At 32.1% G+C, this 24,931-nt stretch overlaps 1 protein-coding gene across 1 annotated transcript in view; it reads left to right on the forward strand.

The window, feature by feature from the left end:
* Positions 1-24,931, forward strand: part of LOC111372174 — a 57,362-nt gene that overhangs the window by 13,505 nt on the left and 18,926 nt on the right. The gene's annotated exons all lie outside the window — the stretch shown is intronic.

The following is a 24,931-nucleotide window of genomic DNA, read 5'->3' on the forward strand; positions in this document are numbered from 1 at the left end:
TTTTTTTTTATGCATTATCTTGAAGTTAGACATATACTTTCATTAACGTAAAAGAAAATATCGATTTGATTTTATAAATGTATAAAATTTATTTAATATTTAATTTCTTAAGTACTAAATGCTGTAATTCAATATTGTCTTCTTTTTATATAATTGTATTTCTTGTTTTAGGGGGAAAAAAAGAAGAGTGGTTATGAAATTGCTAACATTGTAATTTTAGTTAAATGTGTTTTTTTGTTGAAGATGAAATTGATTTTACTTTTTTATACTATTTGTAAAAAAAAAAAATTATTCTAATTTTATTAGTATAACAAAAAATTTATTATGATTATTTAAAAAATTTCCAACACCAAACAATAATCTATACTCTTAACCTGCCAACTTTGTGAAGAATTAGATGAAATAGAAAATGATTGTAACAATCACGTGAGTTTTTGGAAAAAGCCAAAAATCATTGTGAAAGTTTTTACATTTAAGTGGTAAAGTTATTGTATGGATAGTGCAATCAATAATACATTTCACTATTCATTTATTTCGAATTGGGGCTCTCTTTCAACTGTTTTTCTTTCAAGAAATTGCTAATTTGAACAAAAATTAACCAGATAATTGTTGTTAATTTTTGACAGTTTCCTTTTGTTGTGATTCTTTGGCAGGATTGTTGGCATGATTCATTCATTTTTTTATTTTTTTTTATACAGGTTAGTTTTCTTTCACTTATTTTATTATTTTTTGTTTTCTTATTATGTTTAAATTCGTTTGCCTTTTGTTTTTGATATTTTTTTTTTCTCTTTTGGCATTGCAATGATTCTTCCCTTTCTATTTTTGAGAGTTTCTTTTTTATTATATTGAAGTTAAACTTATTCTTTTAATTATATTTTTTTATTAGATTTGCAATTGTTTATAAAAATATAAAATTTAATTTTTTTTGAATTTTTGAATTACTATATAAAAAATAAAGAAAATTCAATGTTGTAATTTTTTTATCATATCATCATAGCAAATCTTTCACTTTAATGCATATTTTTAAGCTAATAAAATAACAAACAAAAAAAATTGTAGAAGTCAAATTTCAATTATTATAGACAAATATCAGGTTGCATGATTTCTATCAAAAAAAAAAAAAGTTTCCTGTTTATGGCACAATATGTGCAGTAATTTCTCTGCACATTAGCAACTCCACATAAATATGCGGAGTCTCCGCACATTTTCCAAGACTATTCTATGGAGATGTATTCAACTGTTAGAGATTGGGTGATGATGAATAAATTGAGGTAAAAAAAATCTAATTCTAACTTATTAGTTACGTTGTATTCATTTAACACTAATCTAAACTATGATATAAAGTACACATTGGGATTTTGGAGGCAATATGGATAGAAGAGACACGCTAAAAAATATAATGGATAAAGACAAAGATATCACCGTTGTGGTTAGTGAAGCTTAGAAATCATATTTAATTTCAGTCTACACTGACTTATCTAATTTATTTCTATTTATTGTATTCGACTATAGAAATTGAGTTAAAGTTGTTGAGGCGATTGATTAAAGAAGATTGTACTCTCGTCTCTAAAGAATATGCAATTTTGGATTCAATTTTGAAACTAAATGCATTTGCCAAGTGGTGTGGCAAAGAAATTTAAAAGAAGGAAGTGCTAGTGTACATGATCGTCGGATGGATTTCACTGTGTTACAAAAATACATAAGTGAAATTTGCTAGAGGGCAGTCTTTCATGGGCAGCATGCAACTATTTATTAATTCCATATTCATATTCAGGCGATTATAATTGTTATCCTTTTGTTGTTGATTTTTGTGAATGGAAATTTCAGATATATGATTGTAGTCATGATGTCCACACATCAGGAGAAAACAAGTAGATCCAGTATTTGAAATACTTCAAAAGTTATTGATGAATTCGAATTTTTGTTCTAGCAAACCTGATTTAAGAAAACACAAAAACAAGTGGCTTAAAGTGGAGATTATACCTTACATACCCTACGCAAATAATGGGTAAGTATTTAAAGCATTTAAACTGTTTATTAATTTACTACAATATTGAATTTTCCTTTTAATTTCATTTTATATATTCATTAATAATTTAGCCTAATGTTAAAAAAAAAAAAAAAAAAAAATTGGATGTAGGCTAAACTATAGACTTTTTGTCCTCAAATGCATAGAATGCTTTGTTCTAAAATATACGTTAGAAACAGTTGAATTGGACAGGGTGAGCATATACAGACAGAAGATTGCAGTGGACCTCTGTTTCAATCAATATTTTTTACATCCCCGTACATCCTGATTGTAATTGTGATGTAAAGGATAATTTAAATACACATGCTCAATGCTGCTGAGAAGGATTGCTATGTAATAAGTTAGTTTTCAATTAATTGAAATTATTTATTCCTCTTTTTTTTCTATTCAAACATATATTGGTATAATATAAAAGGAAAGAATATTTATATAGTGAGGAAGCGTAGAAAAAGTAGAATGCTCTTTAATTAATATTTTGTAGGTATAGACACATACTTCTTTTTTTCGATGATTAATTCTCCTTACTCACTATACTCTTATTTTTGTTGCTAGACAGATCTGGAAATTCCATCTTCTTCTTATTTTTGGAATTTGGGATTAATATTGTTTCGAATAAAGTAAATGAAAGACAAAATAGAAATGACTTCATTAATGTCGACAATTGTGAAATTACATCTATCGTGCTATCCAACCATCCAACCATACAAAAGACAAAGGGAATAACTAAAGCATAAATGATGCAAGTACCATGCCTACATACATCATTTGTCAACAACAATGTGCTTGGCAGGTTCCAAATAATTACATTAACGAATAAAATGAAATCGGGACCAATTTCACAGCAAAAATGGCAAAATAATCACTTCAATTATTATTCAATCCATCTTTTGTTTTGGAATCAAAAGATTCGTGACAGATACATCTGAACTGCTATTTTCATCACACAGAACATTCGAATTTGAAGTTTCATCTGAAGAGCTAAAAAGGGCTCTCTTTGCTGGAGGTGACAAATTCTCTTGAGAGTATAGAGAGTGTGTATAGGTACTTTTCCCACATGCTGTACCTATCCTTGAATATCAACATTTGCTTGGCTTTTTTCTCATGGACGTGTCTGGTCTAAATCTATCACAGAGATGATGTCAAATCTATAGCTTGATGAATTAGGCTTAATTTGGAATGCTTTCAAGTAGAATACCTGTTGAGTATTCTGCACTTTTTTAATGACAGCTTCAAAGTATGTTTGTGAATCATGTATGTTAATGATGTATTTTATTAATATTGCTTGAGCAACATGTTTATAGAGCTGCAAAATGTTGAAGTCCCATTAAAATTCTTACAGAATTGGTTTGCTCCATTAGAGAATGTGCACTTGTAAATAACAGTTTCTCGACTACTTTACCAATTGCACTTGTACTAAGTGAGCTTGTGACATCTGACAGCTGCACATATGCTCTAGCCTTAAAATGTATTTTACACTCTAAACAAATAATAAAGATAATTAAAGAATATATGTATGTCTATTTAATAAAGTAAAATATAGCAAGAAATAGTTTTAGAGTTTGGATTCTTGAAAAAGCAAGGAGATAAGTTTCTCCAAAATTAGCATTTGATCATTTATAACAATTATTGCAAGCCATGTACCAAGACTTGTTATCAATTTTGTCTATAATTGCTATGTCATTTACCCAATAAAACTTTCACTGTGTCAAAAATAAAAATAGAGGAAAAATAAGGAATATGAATGTGCATCTTTTTATATGTATAACACTTGCCATAAATACTTTTACTGCTAATAGGCATCCTTGAAGATTCTGAATAGGAGTGAATTTACTTCGCACAAGTGGAGAAAGATTTGTGGGGTTTCTTTCCATGTATAGTTTTTTCAATACCAAATAATCTATTTTGATTGAATTTTCTTTGACCCTTATTAAATAATGTAGTAAATAAGGTTAAATAAGATCAAGACGTTTAGAATAAAATTAGTAATATGTGGATAGAGATGCGGGAAATAGGAAAAAGGAATAATAAAATAAAATAAATTTATTTGACATACCATTCTGTCATTTCTTTTACTTCTATAAAAGGTGTATTTAAGAACAACGTGTTACGGACTTTTGTGAACAATTTCAAACCTGTATATATGTGTAAAGTATCACACATATTGTATGCTGTATGCTGATGTAACGAAACACATACCAGCAACTAAACACATACCAAAGAAAGACGTAACTTTGAGATGTTGCAAAGATGACTGTTTTTTTTCTCAATGTTCTCTGCTATTAGTACACATTCTCTATCAACAAAGGAATCCCAAAGTGTAAACATCATTGTTTTGAAAATTTTGTCCAGAAGTAGTACATCTTGTACCCATGTTTGGTTGCCATCTTTTGATTGAATCATTCTTTTAGGCGTCATATCAATAACAACCACAAGTATATTTGAAAATTTAAATTTTAAAATGACTCTCTACTTACTTTTCTAAATTTAACTACTAAGTAATTCAATTATAATTACTAAATAATTCAATAATTCAAGATAACATGTCATCAAATAATAGATCATGAAATAACAAATATGCATTTCGTCTGTATCCATATACTGTTCCACTTCATGAAAAAGTGGCAACTGATATGTTGAAAAAAAAATTCCATATTATCTTCATTTAGTTCAACAAGATAGTGTTTCTCCAGATATAGTCCAGTGATAAGATCCTATCGAATATTTGTAATTTGTTGTATTGTTCTTCACATAAGCTTTTGAAATTGCTTAAGTTTTTCCCAAAACAAGCTGATCCTCAAAAGCACTAATATTGGAATCATATAAGCTAGTTTGGATAATATTTCCCAGAAAAATGAAGAGGAATTTCATAAATGTTGGCATAAATATGTTATTAATTATTATTATTAGTTATCAGAATATAAAATAATAAAAAGAGGAAAGAATATATAAACATGCAATGAGAAGTCTTGATAATTTTGAAGTTTTCACTCATTTTTCTAGTTATTCATTTTTTTAGAGTTTGTATTTAGAAACCAAACTATATTGCTTTTGCTCTATCTATTCTTGACCTTAGGAAAACTATGCAAAAATAGGGCTAAATTACGAAAACATAGCCAAAGAAGAAGAAGAGTTACTTGAGTATCCATCAACACCAGATGTTGATACCTTCCATTGCCATGCTTCAAAGGTTTTGATGATTGTTTTTCCGTTATAATGACCTTGGCTTTCCACTTCTCATTGTTTGAGACAATTTCTGGTATTAGTTTGTATTCTTCTTCTATTCTAAAATAATATGTCAAGTACAATTGGGATAGAAGATTTATGAGCTAAAAGAAAGATCACTCTTGTGTGCAAAGCAAGAAATGAGGTTTAATATATATATATATATGTGTGTGTGTGTGTGTGTGTAGACATAAATTGTCAAAGTTTGAAAGAAAAAAATAGATAAAATCGATGAAGTATGGTCAAGTAAATCAGTTGATTGTTGAAATTTCTCAATATATAAGTATATTCTAGAGTGATATATGAGAATGGATTAATACTGGTATGGTGAAATGTGCAAGCAATAATCGGTATGGCAAGCAACTGTACAAGAAAGCAGGCAATCGTGACAAGAAAAATGAGGGAGGTTGATGACTGAAAAATTTCTAAACTATACACTCTACAGAATAAAGGAAAATATATATATATATATATATATATGTACATGATTGGATTAGTACTGATATGGTATGGTGGCAATCGTGGCAAGTAGAGTTTTTGCTTTTTCATTTGAAATATTCATTCTAACGAATTCTGTTAACATTGTTTGGTGAACAAAGTCGTTATTTATAACTTTTGATAAATCATCTGTCCCATTGTATGTAATTGTTTGAGCATCTTTAGTATGTAACTGTAAAGAGATATTGTAGAAAATATATCGAATAAATCAAAACTAAATATCTCCCATATAACTTCAGGTGGAGATATCCATCTAACTATTGGTAGTTTGAAATCTCATCAACAAATTGTTCATTTTTTCTTTGTTTAAAGTAAAATGAATGCGGTCATGTCCCTTATATACATACTTGTATATCTTAACAGCCTTAATAGAAGAACATCTCTCTACATTAATGTGACAGTCATATTTAGCTCAAATGTAAGGATTATATGGTACAACCCATTTATTGTCCAACATATAGCCTCTTACTTTAACACTTACACCATCATTGCGACGCTTGTAAAGTGGGTAGGAATCATTACCTAACGATACTTATTTTTACTTATAGAATTCTTTTCCATACAAACATTCTTAGTATTCAAATTCCCACAAGGTCTGTGCATCATATGTTTTACAACAGTAGCATGCAAGTAAGGGTATTTATTTTTGTCCGGTATTTCAAATGAGACAATTTCGTCGACTTGTACAGAGTTCCAATTCTTAGAATTTCGTTTAAATATTATGAGAAAATGAGCGTGAGGTAATCTCTTTTCTGGAATTCGATCACATAAATATATGCAACTATAGGACCTAACAACTTCTCTTAACAAAATCTATCTTCAGTTCCCCAAATCTGGCACGAAATATTCGTACTAACAAATCTGGCTTATATTGTATTTCGTCACTGTGTTTCAATTCACATTTTATTTCAGGCCAATTTGGATTACATGTCATTGTAAAAAACACATCATGTTTACTATATCTCTAAACTAAAGATATTGCATCCATATATCTTTTAGTCATATTTCTAGGTCCCCCAACAAAATCAGAAGGCAACACTAATGATCTACTAATTTTATGACCTCTATTCTCACCATTTTGTACACTATCTACAATTCCCTGATGTAGTTCACCTCTTATAACCTTTTGGTTATTACAAAAGTAGTCTAATCTTGCTGTTTCAATTTTAACATACATATCCACTACATACTGCAGTAAAAGTCTGTTAGTATGTAAAAAAAACATAATTACAATTGTTTACACACCTGATCTGAAGCTTGTAACAATAATATTCCCAACATGATACTATTATTCGTTTTTTCTTGGCCTTCAAAACTACAAGAAAGAAAATCATATATCAACAAAATCTTCATTCACTATATGCAATCAATAAGATAAATACATTCAGTTAAAAAAACAAAATTACTGTAATCAGTAAAGTTTACCATAGTTTTCTACTTCCAAGAGTTTGTCCGCAGAATCGACATGATTAACTTCTATTAAATTCTGACAAACTGAAACTTGTGAAACACTTACATTTACCTTCTGAATACCTTCATACCATCTAAGTTCTCCATACGAAAAAAGTATTGGATATTGAAGAGGATCATAACAACCATAATAGTATTGAACTTTATATGCATTACCTGAATGTCCATAAATTAATAAGTCCCGATCTCTAGTGTTTGACAAATGTATCCTCATCAACCCAAACTACAGCCAGTTGTTCTGATGTTGGGAAGTTATATACTCTTTGATCAAGACCAAGATCAGAGCTCAGTAAAAGACGATATGATTCTAAATCAGTAACTTCACTTAATGACAAAAAAAAATTTGAATTTTTATTTAAAACATCTATCAACTTTCTTAAAATGAACTCATAAAACTTATCCGAAGTATTGAGTCTATTACAAATTTCATTTTCACTATCATAGAAGTATAACTGTAAATACGTTGGATTCTCATCTATCGGTACAAGTGAGTTTATGAAATGGTATAGTTGTCCTTGAACTCTGAAAGTATATTTACCTTTATTATTCTTACACAATTCTTTATCATGCTTAACATCAAATGAAGTGAATGCAAAATAATTTTTATAACTGCGAACAACTTTTTTAAAGCTACAGCCTATTTAGATGTAAAAGTAATTAAATCATACATTTTACGAGGCATATCATATAACTGTAATTTGACTTTTCCATCACAATAACAAAAGTCTTTGCTTTTTTTGTAGAATTTTGTTGCACCACAATAACCACAAATTTTAGAAGATGGCAGGACATAAGGTTGATCAGGAATACTTCCTTTATCAATTTATTCTGTATATTTAACAGTACCATGAACATCTCCTGATTCAAAATGTTGATTAGCATCACCTAAAAGAAAGAAAGAAAAAATAATTTGAAAAAAATGAAAATTGTAAGAAAAAAGCATCTATATAAATAAACTAAACATAATTGAAACTAACCATTCTATTCTATATAAAAAAATGCATCGAAACTAACGAGAAGAAAAGAATACAAATGCACAATAGATCATTAAACAATAAAACAATTTTTCACAAAGTTTGACAAGGATAAAAGATTAGCAGCCAATGTAAGACGATGAAACCGTACCTATAACATATCAAATACCTTTAGTTTACTAAAAGTTAGAAGACATAATAAACACCATCTAAATCTAAAACAAATACGATGAAGCACAAAAAACATATAGTCAAATTGGAAAGTCTCATAGAATGACAAAAAGATAAATATACTGATAAATATAGATCTCTTAAACTGAAGCTCCTTAAACGTCGATCAGAATGAGGTTGCACTTCATGCGTAAGATCTTTCAGTTGAGGATTCTCCAACCTGTTGTACACATCTGCTTTCTCTTTCGTTCACAAGCTCGCCTATTCTTAAACCAATCACCAACATGTTTTTAGAAATAATAGGATTATGTGATGATAAGGTGGACACTATATGTAAACTATATGGACTTTTATTTCCTCCATCAAATATGCACTAAAGAAAAACAACCTCTGTAGATATAGTTACTCAACGTTGTCTTCCCATAACTGAATCACCAGCAACACGAACTTACTCACATACGGATTAAATGCAAACTAAAGACAGTAAACTTAGTTATACATTAAAAAAAAAAAAAGAATGAATGAAAGATAAATAATCACCAACATGTCGCTACTGACGAGGCCAAGCGAGTTGGAGATCTTCTTGAAGAATTGTCTCGTTGAAACACCATGCCAGAAGGAGAAAGCTCGAAGATAAAGGTTTATAGTAGAATAAAGAAGGATCGGGAATGTGGATCACTAGAAAGAAGAAAAAAAGATGATTAACAGGAAATGCCATGGTACAAAAAAATGGAAATGGAGATCACGAATGTCATCAATCAATTTCAAAATCGTACCTTAAAATAAGGAGTATGGTTGCCTATCTGAATGAGTATGGTCGTGAGCATGGGTCTACGCAAAAACCAGGATGGAAGGACACGAGCTAAAGAAGAAGAAAAAAAGGAAAAATAAACCTTGAACAGTGAAAATTGGATTACTTTATTGTTGCCTCTACAGTGGAGTCTCATTTTCCTTTTTAATAGAGGTTAGATTTAAATATTTCATTAATTATTTTAATTGTTTAATAAATAAGTAAATATTAGATAAACAATATACATAAACAATTAACATAATTCATGAAATACCTAAATAAAAAATTAAATTAAATAACTAAAATAAATAGTTTAAATAAATAAAAATAAAATTAAATAAATAATACACACAACCAAAATAATTATTTAAAAATTCAATGAACAATTAAATTAAATATTAATAAAATAAATAAAATAAGTAATTGAAATAAATAAATTAGATAACTAATTAAATATTAAGTAAATAATATACATAAATAATTAAAATAATTAATGAAAATTTTAAGTAAAAAATTAAATTTAATATTAAAAAATAATTAAAATAAGTAAATAAATTAAATAAATTAAATATTAAAAAAATAATACACATAGAAAATTAAAATAATTATTTAAATATTGAAATAAAAAATTATATTAAATATTAATTAAAACAATTAAAATAAGTTATTAAAAGAAATAAATTAAATGACTAATTCATTATTAAATATATAATATACATAAACATTTAAAATAATTAATGAAATTTTTAAATAATAAATTAAATTGAATATTAAGTAACAATTGAAATAAGTAATTAAAATAAATAATTTTAGTTGTTTACGTTCGTTTCCTTTATTCCATTATTTGTTGATTCTTGCGTAAAGTAATTACAGTTCGATTAGTTTTATTTTCTAATATTATGCTTCATCCATTATCTTTTGCACGAGGTTTTAGCATTTAAAATTTTGTAGGATGGAATACCATTTGGATGACACCGTCAGACCGATCCCCAACAAAGTTATGTTGAATTGTAACTTTGCTAGCTTTACGACGATATTGGATTTGCTTGATGAGGATCACGTAGGCATATTGCATCGGTCTTGCTTATGCCCCCTATATTCGTTGTGGGACATACAATTTTTTGGGCACTTGCTCAATGCATTGCTATGTCGGCTACTTAAGCCAGTTGACGAAGATGCCTTCCGTTTTGATCTTGGGGGCACAGTAGCTACATTCTCTATATTCGAATTTGCCCTCATCATCGAATTGAGATGTATGGACGAAGAAGTAGGGAGGGCTCATATTCTTATAAATAAGAGGCTGCTAAGTGAATATTTTCATGGGCAGATAACAGTAACTCTAGCACAATTGGGAAAGACATTCAAGGAATACGACCAGATGTTGGACAAGTTGAAGCTGGGCTTGGTACTTATCATCTAGAGCGTACTCAAGTGTCATCACAAGAAGACGTTGATTGACATTTTTCATTTGAAGGTTGTTGATGACATTGATACCTTCAACAACTATCCATGGGGCAGACATATTTTACGGATACCTTACAGGTCTTCAAGAGGGGGTATTTGATGCTTAATGGACAGGTCCGAGCGCAAGTATGATGCATATGGTCTGCCGTTGGCTTTGCAGGTAAATGTTTAATATAATGAATTATCTATTTTCTAATTAAATTCTATATATAATAATTGTAATTGTTGCAAATATGAGTGTACGAGATTGTTCCCATCTTGGTTGGCCAGTATGCAAGGAGAGAGGAGACATGCTGCCCTCGAATGCATCACTGGCGAGCACAAGACAAGCCACTTGCCAAACAATTATTAGTTCTTCTCGAAGATCTTGAGATTTAAGTTAGCTTGCATTTTGTATGAATGCAACTGTAATCCTTAATATATTGTGTAGTATTTTATTAAAGAATGTAAATATTGTTTATTTATTCATGACTCGTGTTGTAATGTAATAATTCTATGTGTAATTTTGAGCATATTTTGAAAATTTGGTCGATAATTCGATAATTTTGAACTAACAATTTAAGTACAAATTTTCATATTAGATAAAATTCTTGAAATACTACGATTTCAAACCATCAATTTAAATTTAACATTGAATATCAAATGCAATGACTTGTACGATTTAATAAATATTACATAACTGACAGAATGTGAAAATAATAAGTAAAAATTAAATTTTATTACACATATGTTAAAATGCTATATAGGGGAATCTGACTTGTACATAATCGACCAGTATGCCCTATTGCGCTACACCTACTGCACTTACAAGGTTGGGAAAATTCTCCTACAGATGGTATTCTATACATATGTCTACGTCAAGGAGTACGTGGTCCGACTTCGGGCGACAACAAATTATTTAGTAGGAGAATGTGGTCGGGAACTTTCCACTCGGCTTCATTTTGTATAGGAAGTATTGTTTTGGTATACACTACTCTCCAATAGTCAGCCATAAAATAAACACTACATAAGGTGTGGCTAAAATCCTCTATGCATAGCCACTGTTTAGCGATCGAAAAAAATGTTGTACTTCGTTTTAAAATAAAATTTTTTTGGAGAACTCAAACATACTTTAGGTTATATTATTTCGTCGCTACGACCCTTCTTTAAGAGTTCAAATTAAAGCTTTGGTCACAATAGTAAAGTTTTGCGTATTTGTTTTTAAAAATTTGCAATGTGTCGAAATTTCTCTTAAACGACAAATTTTTTTTTTTTGATTGGGTTACATTATTTTGACGATACACTTTATATTAATTGCTATCTCTAATAAGTCCTTAAAATTTTAAATTAGATAAACTAATTATATTGCACCAAACAAACCCCAATTTCATTCCCACTACATTGATTTCTTCTCACTCATGTTTTTTTCTCCACTAAGGCATCCCATACCATCCACTAGCCATAATCTCCCACTTACATTATACTTTGCAACTTCCATTTTTCTTTTTGTCATTAACTACACCACTTACGATTTTAACTTCCATTCTTTGTCAACTGACTAGGAAAAAAAAGTCCATCTTGATCCATTTGAAGGCATTAGCATTTTAAAATTGATAACCTTATTTCAAATGCATCATGTTCAAATGTTATCATTTAAGAAACTGATGTATGACAATTGTAAAATGAATGTTAATTCTAATTGTATCCACCATTTGAAAATACAACTCTCATTTTAATTTATTGCCAACCATCACTTCCATTTGAAATTCAAAACAATCACCTCCTACAACCCCTAAAGCCAGGTTTTCTTTCCCAAACTATTATATATATATATATATATATATATTTGAATTTGAACATTTTCTGAATGAGAGGCCTAGAGCACGCAGTACTTTATTTTGAACACAAAAAGGGTATTCAAACTCCAAGTATTTAAGGTAGGGTGTGTTCGGCACATTTGTAAGTGATGTAAGAATTATTCGTTTTTGACTTGCATTTGCATTATTGTGTTACTTATGATGGAAACACTATTTTGGTAGTTCAAATAAGATATGAAGAGATGATTTATGATACTGGAAAGGGGTTATCAAAAACCCATGTGTAAGCCGACCAACTGATCACTGGTTTGCTTTGCAAATTGACGGTGACACAAATGATCAAAGTTTGCATTTCTGACAATATATATTTTTACCATTTACTTTAGTGTTTTCCTACTGCGTATTACTTGTTGTACTCATCCCTACTAAAATTTTTCATGTTAAATCGAGGTATGGCAGTGGTTTGGCATAGTGGTAAGTGCTCGATGATTTGAAAAACTTCAACTTTCTAGTAAAGTTACCAGTTTGTGTAAATCTATTAAGAATACTTAGATGACGCTTTTAAAAATGCTTAAAAGTTTATTGTCTAGTTTTTGTTTTTGTTTTTTTTTGTTTTTTTAAATACATTGCAAGTCAACTATAATTTAATAGTGTTGGATTGACTATGCATGAAGTTTATTTATTACTGAATTGAATTTTTAGATTCTGTCATCCTACTTAAAAATGTCATAACTTGGGTTACAGTATATCTTTTGGAGTGAAATCAATAGGGTTTGAAATGCCTACGAGTCTTCTAATAGTGGTCTTTGGAATTACCTTAAAACGTTACATAGAAAAAATGTTATATCTGTTTTAGTAAACTACATCGGGTCAGTTTCTAAATTTATGTCCAGCATAGTTGAAAAATATTTTCGTGCTTCAACCGTTTTCATCGAGACCCCAAATTTTATATTTTTTACATATTTGAATATAACAGTCTCTGTAAAAATTTCATCATTTTTAGTCAACGTTTACTAGGCCAAACATATTTTCTTTCAGCTACTGTGCAATTGGAATTTGCTTATTTTCCTCCTGATGTTTTCCAAAATCAAAATACACCTTAATTGTGTAAGTCTATATGGACAAATATCTCCATTATTTTGAAGATGCAGTTAGAACAACTTTTAGACAAAGGGTTCATTAGACTGAGGTATCTCCATCGGTAGTTCTAGTACTCTTTGTAAAGAAGAAACATGGTACTATGAAGTTGTGCATCGACTATCGTGAACTAAATAAGTTGACGATCAAGAATAAGTATCCTCTTTCTAGGATTGAGGATCTATTTGATCAGTTGAAAGGTGCATCCATTTTCTTGAAAATTGATTTAAGGTTAGGCTACCATCAGCTAAAGATTAAGTCGGTTGATATACCGAAGACGGCATATAGGACTCGATATGAGCATTATGAGTTTACGGTAATACCCTTTGGCTTGACGAATGCCCCTGTGATGTTTATGGACTTGATGAATAGAGTTTTCATTAGTATCTGGACATGTTTGCCATCGTACTTATTGATGACATACTGATATATTCGAGGGATTCTCAATAACATGAAGAACATCTGAGGACAGTTATGGAAACACTGCGTGAGGAGAAGTTATATGCCAAATTTAAGAAATTTGAATTTCGGATGGACTGAGTGGGGTTCTAGGCCATACTGTTTCAGGACGAGAAATTAAAGTGGATCAATCCAAAGTTGAGGTTGTAACCAATTGACCGAAACCTACAAATGTTGGAGAAGTGAGGAGTTTTCTAGGTTTACTCGGCTATTATCGACGATGTATAGTAGGATTTTCGAAGATAGCGGGTCCTATGACACAGTTGACTTGGTAGGGTGCTAAGTTTATAAGGTCGGAGAAATGGGAATAGAGTTTACAAGAGTTAAAGAACAGACTTATATTTAGACTAGTGTTGAGTATCCCTCATGGTTCATAAGGCTTTGCAATTTACAATGATGCATCCAAACTTAGTTTAAGATGTGCTTTGATGCAACACGGGATAGTGATAGCTTATGCTTTGAGGCAATTGAAAAAATATGAACAGAATTACCCTACACATGATCTCGAACTAGCAGCGGTGGTATATCCTTTGAAGATTTGGTGCCACTACCTCTATGGGAGTAAGTGTGAGATCTATACCGATCACAAGAGTCTAAATTATTTATTCACCCAAAAGGGGTTGAATATGAGATAGCAATAGTGGTTAGAATTAGTGAAGGATTACGATTGCACTATATTGTACTAGCTGGGTAAGGCTAATGTAGTCGTTGATTTAATTAGAGATTTTGAGAACCTGAGAATTGAAGTATTAATGCTAGTAGGCAAATTGACAATGTTAGCAAGCTTTACCGTGAAAATCGACACTCAGAGACAGAATAGTGGCTGCTCAGAAAGATGATCCTTCTTGAGAAAAGATCAGGGCTGATGTAGAAACTAAGAAGAGGAAAGGATTTAACATAGCCGAAGATAAAGCACTGTTGTTTAAAAGTTGACTGTACGTGCCAAAGGATGAAGTATTAAGGAATGAGATTATGGCTGAAGCTCACTCTGCTTCTTACGCTGCTCCTCTAGGTAGAACCAAAATGTATAGAGATTTGCATGACACGTTTTGGTGGAGAAATATGAAAGGGAAGATAACTCTGTTTGTCTTCAAATGTACGGTTTGTCAACAAGTGAAGGCTAAACATCAGAGGCCTTTTGGTCCGTCGGACCCCATTAACATACCCGAATGAAATGGGGAAAGATTGCAATGAATTTTATCGTTGGGTTTCCTAGATTAGTTAGAGGTCATGATGCAATCTGGGTGATTGCGGATCAACTGAAAAAAAAAATCTGCTCATTTCCTGTTAGTTCAGACAACCTATAACTTAGAACAGTTTGCACAGATTTATGTGAGAGAGATTATGCGGCTTTATGGTGTTCCAATTTCTATCGTATCAGATAGAGACCCGAGGTTTACTTCAAATTTTTGGAAAAGCGTTCAGAAGGCTATGGGTACTAAGTTCACGTTTAGTATTGTATACCATTCTCAGATTGATGGACAATCTGAACGAACTATCCAAGTTCTTGAAGATATGTTGAGAGCTTGTGTCCTAGATTTGGGTGGTAAGTGGGAGGATCATTTGCCGTTAGTTGAATTTGCATACAACAATAGCCTTCAAGCCACTATTGGCATGGCATCGTATGAGGATTTGTATGGGCGATGATGTTTTTAGCCATTATATTGGGATGAAGTTAGTGAAAGAAGAGTTTTGGGTCCAGACTTGATCGAGAAGACTGTAGTTGCTATATATAAAATTAGATCAAGAATTAAGACTGCACAAGATCATCAAAAGAGCTATGCTGACAAAAAGAAAAAATAGATGACTTTCGAGGTTGGCGAGAATGTATTTCTCAAAGTGGCACCGATGAAGGGAATACTATGATTTGAAAAGAAAGGGAAATTGAGTCCTAGATTTATTAGTCTATTTGAAATTCTTGAAAAAATTGGAAATATGGTATACCATTTAGCATTACCACCCGAACTACAGTGCATACATATTTCACGTTTCTATGTTGAGAAAGTGTATCTCGAATCCTAGCCATGTGGTGAATGCTCGATTCGGTCACTAGATGTCTAGAGTGACGTGACATATGAAGAAGCTTTAGTAATAGTTCCAGAAAAAAAGGACCATGTTTTGAGAAATCGAAAGGTTCCACTAGTCAAAGTCCAGTAGGATAAACATGGTGAGGATGAGGCAACTTGGGAAAGAGAAAAGAAGACATTTTAGCCAAGTATCCTGATCTCCTTAAACAAGTAAGTTAAATTTTGAGGATGAAATTATTTTAAGTGGGGAGAGTTGTAGCAAATGAAAAAAAAAAAGTTGTGTTTCATTTCAAAAAAAAAATATATTCTTGTTGAACCCGAACATAATTTGGGTTATATTATTTCATCGCTATGGCCCTTCCTTAAGAGTTTAAATTAAAGTTTTGGTCACGCTAGTAAAGTTTCACGTACTTGTTTTTAAAAATTTGCAAAGTGTTGAAATTTCTCTTAAACGACAAATTCATTTTTATTTTGATCGGATTACATTATTTTGTCGACAAACTTTATATTAATTGCTATCTCTAATAAGTCTTTAAAATTTTAAATTAGATAAACAGATTATATTGTACCAAAGAAACCCCAATTTCATCCCTACTACATTGATTTCTTCTCACTCATGTTTTTTTTTCCTCCACTAAGGCATCCCATACCATCCGCTAGCCATAATCCCCCACTTACATTATACTTTGCAACTTCCATTTTTCTTTTTGTCATTAACTACCCCACTTATGATTTTAACTTCCATTCTTTGTCAATTGACCAGAAAACAAAAGTCTATGTTGATCCATTTGAAGGCATTAGCATTTTAAAATTCATAACCTTATTTCAAATGCATATTGTTTAAATGTTATCATTTAAGAAACTGATGTATTAAAAGTGTAGAATGAGTGTTAATTCTAAGTGTATCCACCATTTGAAAATACAACTCTCATTTTAATTTATTGCCAACCATCACCTCTATTTGAAATTCAAAACAATAACCTCCTACAATCCCTAAAGCCATATTTTCTCCGCCAAACTATTATATATATTTTTCGTAGGCTAAAGTCACTTTGAATCTGACGATTTTCTAAAGGAGAGGCTTAGAGCATGCAGTATTTTATTTTGGACACAAAAAGGGTATTCAAACTCCAAGTATTTAAGGTAGGGCCTGTTCGGACTTTTGTAAAGGATGTAAGAATTATTCATTTTTAATTTGCATTTGCATTATTGTGTTTCTTATGATGGAAGCACCATTGTAATAGTTCAAATAAGATATGAAGAGATGATTTATGATACTTGAAAGGGATTATCAAAAACCCAAGAGTAAGCCGACCGACTGATCACCGGTTCGATTTACAAATTGACGGATACACAAATGACCAAAGTTTATACCATTTGTTACTAAAATTTTTCATGTTAAATCAAGCATGACAGTGGTTTGGCATAGTGGCAAGTGCTCGGTGATTTGAAAAGCTTTCAACTTTCTAGTAAAATTTCCAGTTTGTGTAAATCTATTATGAATACTTAGATTTAAAAATGCTTAAAATTTTATTGTCTAGGTTTTTTTTTTCTTTTTTGTTTTGTTTCTAAATACATTGCATGTCAACTATAATTTAAAATTGTTGGATTGACTGTGCATGAATTTTATTTATTACTGAATTGAATTTTCAAAGTCCATCCTCCTACTTAAAATGTCATAACTTGGGCCACAGTACATCTTTTGGAGTAAAATCAGTGGGGTTTGAAAGGCCTTTGAGTCTTCTAATAGTAATCTTTGGAATTACCTTAAAATGTTTCCTAGAGAAAAAGTTATATCTGTTTTAGTAAACTGCATAATTTTGAAATTTCTGTTCAGCATAGTTGAAAAATATTTTCGTGCTTCAAACGTTATCGTCGAGATCTCAAATTTTATATTTTGTATATATTTGAATGTAACAATCTCTGTTAAAATTTCATAATTTTTAGTCGATGTTTACTAGGCCAAACATATTTTTCTTTCGGCTGCTGCGCAATTGGAATTTGCTGATTTTCCTCCGAGTGTTTTCCAAAATCAAAATACACCTTAATTTTGTCAGTCTATATTCTCCCATTATTTTTATATATTTCAAACTCCAAAATTTTTCTCATTTATAATTTATTTTGGTAACATCAAAGGGGTCAAACTAAGATTGATTTTTTTAATGCTTTGAGTTTCGAAAATTTGGGGCGTTACACACTGCCACTGCATGCTTACATGGAAAACTCTCCAATTGAAACTTTCTACACGTGCAAATGTTATCATTCATGTGTACAATGTATCCGATATTACGTTCACATATCAAGTAGAAGTGAAAATTATCAAGTGGTTTCACACATACCTTTTCGCCACATCTAAAGTCTAGAAGAGAACGCATTGAGATACTCCACATTGTTCGACGTCATCCTATTGTATCAATATCCTAGAAAATGTAATCGTACCCAATATTAGATTCCCATCTCTATGAGTTAATCCCATGCAGCTATTTCAACCATGAACTTATCAAACTCTTCAAAACTATAAGCCTGTACAGCTCTCCTAAACAATACAACGATGCCATTACCTCGATACTTAGTGTTCAAGTTGCCCTGTCTGTGGTACATATAATAACCATGATGTACCTTGGGGAAGACTTCAATGATACCATTTATTTATTGACTACCCCCGGTCAGTTATAAATGCAAGGTTATCGACATCCTCAATTACTTCCCTCAACTTCGTGAAGAACAAAAGCATCGCTAGATCATTCTCTACATCAACTATGCCTAATGTAAGACGATAAATTTGGGCGTTAGCATCTTAACATGTTGTAGTAATCAACTTGTCTTCATATCTAACCTTAAGGGTTGTACCATCAGCTAGAATTAAGTGTCGCATTGCATTTGAAATCCTCAAATGCATTGTCCAAGGGCCATGAAGAAACACTAGAAGCATTCTTGCCCTCCGACTCAACAAAAAATGCCGATCTAGTATTAGTTTTCCTCATGTTATAGCAATACCTAGCCATTTTAGCATAACTCTCCTCAATCGAACCCATTAAGTCCTTCAATACACATTCTTTGGTCTTTAAGGCCTTCTAATAGCTCATGATCACCCCAAACTCTCGATAGATATCGTTAATGATGTGCAAAGGTCTGTAGATTGTTCGTGAGTCATAAAACTTGTGTATTAACTATGCTTGGGCTTACCTGTAATTATTTCGACGAATATCCACTTCGCAAATATGTTCCCATGCATATTTACGAATTACAATCTGATCTTGCTGGCAGTAGTGATACTAGATAGAAAGGCCATATATATGGATGATAAAAATATTCATCAAACTTGATACCCACTGGACCCCATCTCGAACGAGGTGGGGATTACCCACATTATTGGGTAATTGAGTTTGGTATTAGGTGGAAAATTTCACCCCGAATTGGGTATGGATAATGGGGGCCCCACCTTGCCCTATCCCATTTTTATTTTTTTAAGAATTCAATATTTTAAATGGAAAAACTCCACAAAATTTCATTAATTATAATAGAAGATGACAAATAAAATTATCTAAGAAATATGATAAACAATAAAAATCTTAGCTTATCAAATATATTCGAATAATTTCACTTTTAAAACTAAATAAATTAATTAAAAATTTTAATAACTATATTATTGTCTTACTTGAATGAATAGGAACAATAAAAAGAATTATCAAAGAAGAACAAAGGGCCTTGGACACGTAATGGATCTTGAAGTACTATTTCTGCATCTCTCTAACCCTAATCCATTTTCATTTTGTCTACATATACTATGTAGTTTCAGAAAAAAAAAATGAAAGATTCTGCCCAATTTCAATGGATCTCGTTGATTCCTCGTTACTACTCATTTATCACTTGGATGAGGAATAATGGTATTTCCTTACTACAAGTATGGATTATTGAAACGGGTATGTAAACAGGACAACAGCCCTATCCCACCTCGTCCCTCCTTAAATGGGTAACGAGGCGTTAAATGCTCAATGACAGGACATCCCAGGGCTTAAAGGAGAGTTTTTGCTGTGACACAGCATGATGTCAATGTGTCACCAGATGTGGTCATGGGTACATTATTTAGTTTTGGTAGAAAGGCTCGTTCTTTAATTGATTCAGGTGCTACTCATTCATTTATATCATTTGCATTTGCTATTTATGCAGACCATACGTCAGACCTATTAGACAGTGAGTTAATGGTAGCGATTCCTGTAGGAGATTCACTTTTAGCTAGCAGTGTGTACAAGGATTGCTTGATTAGAGTGAATGATCGAGAGTTGAAGGCAAATTTTGATTCCACTTGATTTCTGAGCTACAAATCATACTTTAGTTGATTGTTTTAATAAAAAAAGGCATGTTCAAAAGGCCAGAAGAGCCTGAAATTATTCTTAGTGGTGAACGGAGCATCACTCCTTGATGAATGTATATATCCATATCTCGTTGGTGTGTACGCAAAAACATTATGGCATTTGGACATGGATTTTTGATCTCATTCATCTTCTGGTATCGATCGTAGACATTATTGCAAAACCTAAAAAACAATGTCACCAACTTCTAATTATAACACGAGGTATGTATCAGTGTTCATATTCATTCCACTTACACATACTCTATACCTAGATTCCTATATTTATACATTACTGTGTCTAGAATTCTTTTGGAGAAAATCACACTCGACTGACTCATACTTATCACACAGAATGTCAGATTCTAACGGGTTTTTCCCAGATGATGTCATGTTGTATACGCAGTCACAAAAAGGCAAAAATTAAAAAGACTTAGATTTTTCCCAATGTTTAGTGACAATGGAACAGTTCGTTTTTTTTCGAATGGTGCATAGATAAATTGATTTCCAAGTAATGAATATTTACTCAAATTGTATTTTGTCAGGGACGGATAGAGTATTGCATTAACGCTTGTTGTCGTGAAAAATTTTTGTTTGAGCTATCAATACAAAATTAACTTTCCTAAAAAATATATATATTAATTTTGAACCTATTACACGATGATTATAGGGTTGCTTTGTTAATACATTTTTGAGGGTCCAACTTAAACTGTACATAATGTGTAATACAAAAAATGATGCCCTATTATTTTTCCAAAGGATGGATGTCGTAAATGTATTTGTAGTGAATGGCGTAGATACCTTCAATCTCCTTATCCATTTCAGTTGCACTTACGCGCTGCTTGTCGAAATGATAGTGAACCAACTGAAACTTGACATGAGGCATTTGTGTGTGAAGATTGAGTACAATGTTGATGTTGACATCTCCTCCATCCGAATAACAGATAACAATTCATTGCAGTTTTACTTGGAGCTTAAGCGTAAGGATCCACGTATCACGGTGTATGTGTTACATATTAGCCTAATTGATCTATTGCAATCAATAACAGTTGTAGGCACAGTGAGTTATGGGAACTAAGATTTAGTTTAATTAGGTGACATGTACGGTTCACACGTTCCGCAGACTGCTTTGACAATATTAAATCCAGTTACACATGTTTTATATCAAGCATTAATGTATCAATGCTAGAGATGGATGATAACAGATTTGATGAAATAACAGCTGCAACAATGTAGCCTGAAGTGGAATCTGTACTCGAAAATCAAATTTTCTGAGATAAATCTGTGTTGAAGAATTCTCTAGCCCTAAATGCTATTCGGAATAACTTCCAATATAAGGTCTACAAATCCTACAAAAGAAAGTATGTACTTATATGTCTAATGGACAACTGCGAATGGAAATTAAGAGCTTCAAAGATTGGTGATACAGATATGTTCAAGATAAGATATATAAAGAATATCCATACTAGCTCATTGGATAACATTATACGGGATCACCGGTAGGCAAACAGTGCATTGGTAGGTGAATCTGTTAAGCACAAGTACACATCTGCAAGTACGATATACACTCCGGTTGATAATAATGAACAACATGGCGGAGATGTATAGAGTGACAATGAAGTACGAAAAAGCTTGGAGGGCTCGGGAACATGCACTTGAGGCCGTTATGGAGGACCCTGATCAGGCATATGGAAGACGTCTCCTATTCATGAGCGAGCTCAAAGAAAAGAATCATGGTTCTATAACGGCATAGAAGTCGACTCATATGGACAATTCGGATACGCTTTCATGGTATTGGCAGCATCCATACAAGGATGGAAATTTTGCAAACCTGTTGTAGTTGTTGACACAATGTTTGTCATGGGACATTACCGTGGTAGTTTATTCACCGCGTACAAACAAGATGCAAACAATGGAATATTCGTCCTTGTTTTTTGTTCGAAGATTCGGAGAACAACGATTCCTGAGTTGGTTCTTGCGTAGATTCAATGAAGCTTACAGTGAGCGTAATGAAATGTGTTTCGTTTCAGATCGTCATCCAAGCATTGAGTATGCTATATAATCAGTATATCCAGGGGTTATGCATGGATTTTGTGGTCACCATTTGCTTCAAAACCTATGAACATCATATGGATATTCAGGTAAAAATATTATGAAGCCATTTAATGCAGCTGTGAGGGCATACACGAAACACAAGTTTGACTACCACATGAGGCAGCTTGGTAAAATTAGTAAGGGCATCAGAAAAGATTTAGTGAGTATAATGATTGATTTAAGGTTTAGTCTTACTATTTTTTAGGCCAACATATTATATAATACATTCGAATTTTGTGTTGAACCTTCATGTGTGATGTAGAAGGAGATTGGTTTCCACAGGTGATCCAGATGTCATATGTCCAATAATCGCGTCGTAGAAATGACGTCGAACATATTAGAGTTTGCGAATTCAGTGATAAAGCTGTTTTAGGGATATTCCATAGATTACCTGTTTAAGTGACTAAGGCACATGCTGCAATGATGGTTTTATGAGAATTGAAATATTGCATGTGGCACTTTCACAAGGCTGGCTTGCAAGCAAGAAATCCTTCTGAAGATGAATGCTAAACAATCTACGGCTCTAAAGGTAAGGGACCTAAATTTAACCTTAGAATGTATTAATATTTTATAAAACAATAAATACGATTGTTCAATTTCTTGCAAATTTTCACATCAAATGAATTGTTGTACGAGGTGATGGATGATGGAACAAAGCACATTGTGGACTTGACAAGCAAATCGTTTTTAGGTAGATGGTATTCCATGTCAACATGCATTGGCAGTGATCGGTGATAAGGGAGAGCCATCGTACAATTATTGCTCACAATACACTAAAAAGGTGGCATACATTGACACTTATGTATGCGACATTGTTCCATTGGGTTCGTAAACATTGGATTAAACTAAGTAATGAGAATCATGATCGTATCTCTCTACCCAATTCAAAGAGACCTGCAGGGCGATCAAAGAATTCTAGGAGACGTACAAGGCTTGAGACCATTAATCCCACCACGTGTGGACATTGTAGAAGGAAGGGACATAATCAAACAAGTTGCAAGCAGTTGCTGCCTATGTGCCACGTGAGAAAATGCAAGCGCAGGTCGTAGTTGAATTAATAAATGGAGTCCATTTATAATAAGAAGTGGAAATTTGAATGCTCGTTTATGCTCCTACAATTGTGTGATGATTTGAATTTGATTTGATGAAAATGTATGGTTTTTCATCTTTGTGATATAAATCTCTTGGTTGATTCTCTTAAATGTACTAAAGGCAGAGTATATGTTAACGACATAGAGCTATTGATCCGAACTGTTGTCCCGTATTTCCTACCTACGCCTAATAACTATGTTGCAACTTCCAGGATATTGTGTTATAGGATGTCCTTCCCATTTTTTTCGCTTTTTTGGTTCAACCCCATGTTTCTATTTGTGACAAAACAAATGCATGCCCTTTACGTGTCAAGCGAATCACACTTTTAGCGCACTATATATGATGGATTCCACAACAATATGAATTAAATTAAGCAGAACTCACAGCATAGAATCAATTACAGCAAAAACAAAGGGAAAAAAAGAGCGAGAAACTTTGGTACAGACTTCATCGGATAACAAAAGGATCGACTCGTAAATCCATAACTGGAAAGCAAGTGGGAATCCATATAGTCTATATGAAATTAAGGACTTTGAATGACACAAATTCTGTTTGGGCTTTCTCGAGAGCAATCTTCATGTGGAAGTGTTGTTTTGGTATAGCTCCTTACCCCACGGGAACGTATCCACATGCGTAGAGTCCACGATAATGGACTGTAGGGCTGTGTAAAGGGAGGATGTTAAAAGGTACAATATCCCCAACTTCACAATGTCCTCGTTTGGGCAGTTCTGCTGATGTTTTAGAAAGGTCTGTTCAACATCCTACCTGTACACGCTCTTCATGTCGCTGAAGTACAACCTTTTCAGCTTCCAGTCGCCAATTTTAAACATAGTTATGTTGTCTTCTTCAGTGCATTTCAACCTGGACACCATACATAACTCTTGAATTTGAAAAAAAAAAAGGGAGATTCCCAGCAATATTAAACCACATTTCGTTGTCGTTTGATTGCTTCACTTCCATCAATAGCATTTTGTGAATTAGTTGGTGTTGAATCCGAATATATTTCATCTAGAGGAAGTGTCCAAAACAATTTCTCAAAAATATCTGCTTCTGCTTCTGCTTCTGCTTCTTTGATTTAGTTAGATTGTCTTTTAGATCTGAAATTACATCATCTTTGAAAAAGACATTAACGCTGGCACCTACTGTGTAATACCCCAAACCTCCCGTTATACATTTGGCCAATATGATTCATGTATTTCATGCTAATTACATTGCCATTTACATTAATTTTCTAATTGCTTTCTCTTAAAACGGTATATTCGATCATTAAGGCTTTATAATTTTTATATAGTGATAACCTTCGACTCCTCGACCTAGGTGGTGAATTTTGTATTGAGTTATGATAGAAAATTAGGTT

This window comes from Olea europaea, chromosome 23 (assembly GCF_002742605.1).
Source record: "Olea europaea var. sylvestris chromosome 23, O_europaea_v1, whole genome shotgun sequence".
In the NCBI taxonomy this organism is placed as follows: Eukaryota; Viridiplantae; Streptophyta; class Magnoliopsida; order Lamiales; family Oleaceae; genus Olea; species Olea europaea.